This window comes from Apis dorsata, unplaced genomic scaffold, assembly GCF_000469605.1.
Source record: "Apis dorsata unplaced genomic scaffold, Apis dorsata 1.3 scaffold_37, whole genome shotgun sequence".
NCBI classification, from domain to species: Eukaryota; Metazoa; Arthropoda; class Insecta; order Hymenoptera; family Apidae; genus Apis; species Apis dorsata.
In genome coordinates this window covers 299,223-301,465 of record NW_006263339.1, presented here as the reverse complement: position 1 = coordinate 301,465, position 2,243 = coordinate 299,223, and the positions used below count along the sequence as shown (strand labels likewise).

General features: G+C 43.2%; 1 protein-coding gene across 1 annotated transcript in view; it reads left to right on the top strand.

Moving 5' to 3' along the window:
* The first annotated feature begins 8 nt into the window (after window positions 1–8).
* LOC102672825 (leucine-rich repeat-containing G-protein coupled receptor 4-like) overlaps window positions 9–2,243 on the top strand; it is a 27,846-nt gene continuing 25,611 nt past the window's right edge. The window contains 1 exon segment of the mRNA XM_031512951.1: window positions 9–788. The gene's annotated coding sequence lies outside the window, so the exon portion shown is untranslated.

Genomic DNA, 2,243 nt, shown 5'->3' with positions numbered 1-2,243 from the left:
GGCGGCGACGGTGGTGGTGGTGGTGGTGGTGGTGGTGGTGGTGGTAGTGGTGTGGTGTGGTATGGTGGTGGTGGAAATGGTGGTGGTGAGCGAGCAACTGCGCAGATCCCGAAGTCTCTCAGCCGCGAGTACGTAGGCAAACTCCGATTCAGTGAGGACTGACTGTTCCCGTTTGCAGTGCAGCTCGAAATCTCAGGGAGAAACCGCGGTCTTTCGTCCTCTCTTTTTCCTTCTCTTTCTCTTTCTGTCTCTGTCTTCCTGTCTTTCTCTTTTTCTCTATCTATCTATCTTTGTTCTCTGTCTGTCCGTCCTACTCTAGCCATCCACTTTGCTTCTCCCGTGTCTTTTGTTGTTAGTTTCTCTCACCGCGGCAAAGTACGTGCTTAACTTTTTCCGTTCGACCGACCGTCTGTCTATCTCTGACACGAAGTTCGTGCACGAACCACTGTTTCGATTCTTTTCGAAGCCAGTCTACACGCTAGCTCGCTTGCGGACCGATGTACTACACGAACGAGTGGGGCTCGTGTCTCGCGCAAATTCCGGCTGTTCCCCATGGCTAGTCACGTGGCTGGCCAGTGATTCGAAATCTGGTTGGCTTCGTTTCGCCGTACAGTGCGTTCCGGATGAAAGGTGCGTGTGCCAGTTGATCAAGGCTCGCTCAACCGTTCGACTTCACTCGTACGGGACGGAATCCAGAGTCCCGAGAACGTGTGTGCGAAATCGACGGTGGACCGCAGGTCGATGTGCACAACTCTGGGGAGACGTACTGAAACTCCACGTCTGTCTGTGTGAGTATACCTTGTCACTTTTTTTTTGCGCTCTGACAATGACTCACGGACGTGTCCGCCTCTGGCGGCGAGTCAGCTGTAAGCGAAACGAAAGAATTGTTCTTCCCTTTGTCGCATAACGGTATTAAACAAATCTCTACGCCTTATACTTGAGTTGAATGTAATTTCAATTAATTCTTCAACTTTTTAGTTACATATGGCTCAAAAATAATCATTCGTTAAAGAATAATTATTTGTTAAAAGTTTGTAACGCACATTTATTTCTATTATATATATATTAATATATAATTAATTAATCGTTGTTATATTTTAATATGAAACATTTAAATTTTAATTTGAAAAATTCAATTGCAAAAAGTAACGAAGACACGGATTATAAAATATTCTTTCTATCAGTTCGACTAATTGTTATGTAAAGGATTAATTATACTTTATCTCATTTAACTTTCACAATATGTGTTTTAATGTATCAGCTGCATACACATGTAGTTCCATCCTGTAATAACGATCTTTCAAGGCCATTAAACTATTAAAGGATTAATTATCACGGTGTTATACGTGTTACATTCATATTTTATAAAATTCATTTTCATAGAAGAGAGTATCCGCGAATAGAAAACTCTCTCGACAAAATTCCATTCACTGGCAATTCTTCGTGCAAAGATTTCAATTATTTTATCACTTAAAACTCGTTAAAAATTTTTTAGAATCTCCTTAACCGTCGGATGATTTTCGATAAAACGATCAAATAGGCGCGTGGAATGACTATTATTGCGAGCAAAGGTTAATATGATTTCGCAAAAATCCGTGGATACAAAAGCCGTGCACGGCTCAATGGTTTATCGTTAAACGTATATAACGTACGTGCAACGGGCGAATCGAGCCAGTCCACCGATTTCGCGGACTGTTAAATATATTAAATCGTGTCCATCGGCAGAAAACATACACGCGCATACGGTGTATTACGTGAGATCGGCTCACGAACTTCATAATTAATTTCCCGATATCGAGAGGAGGGAAAACGAGGTGGTCGCGATTCCGCAGGGGAATGGAAATATACTTCTAATCCCGATAACTCCCGTTTCACGGTGGGTAGTAACCGTTAATGAAATGCACCCTTACCCCGTTCAAAGGATATTACTATTTTTCCGTGGAAAATATCTTCCCTTGCCATTATTAACATTGGCTTATATCGAGGTATTAAGTACGCGACGGAATGCGTCGATCTCTCTGTCTCCCTTTTTTCTCTGCCTCCCTTCTCCCCTCCTCTCCCTTTCCTCTCGCCTCCTCCGCGCCATCCCTTAACTTTCGTTAATCCCTCTGTGGAATTAAATTGTTGGCCCGTGTTATGGGAGGGAAAATCGGTAAAATTAAACGACTTCGTGGCCCGACGACACGCAACCAGACGACACCGCCTAACAATTGCATCGGTGAACTTCATAAATCATGCTCGCG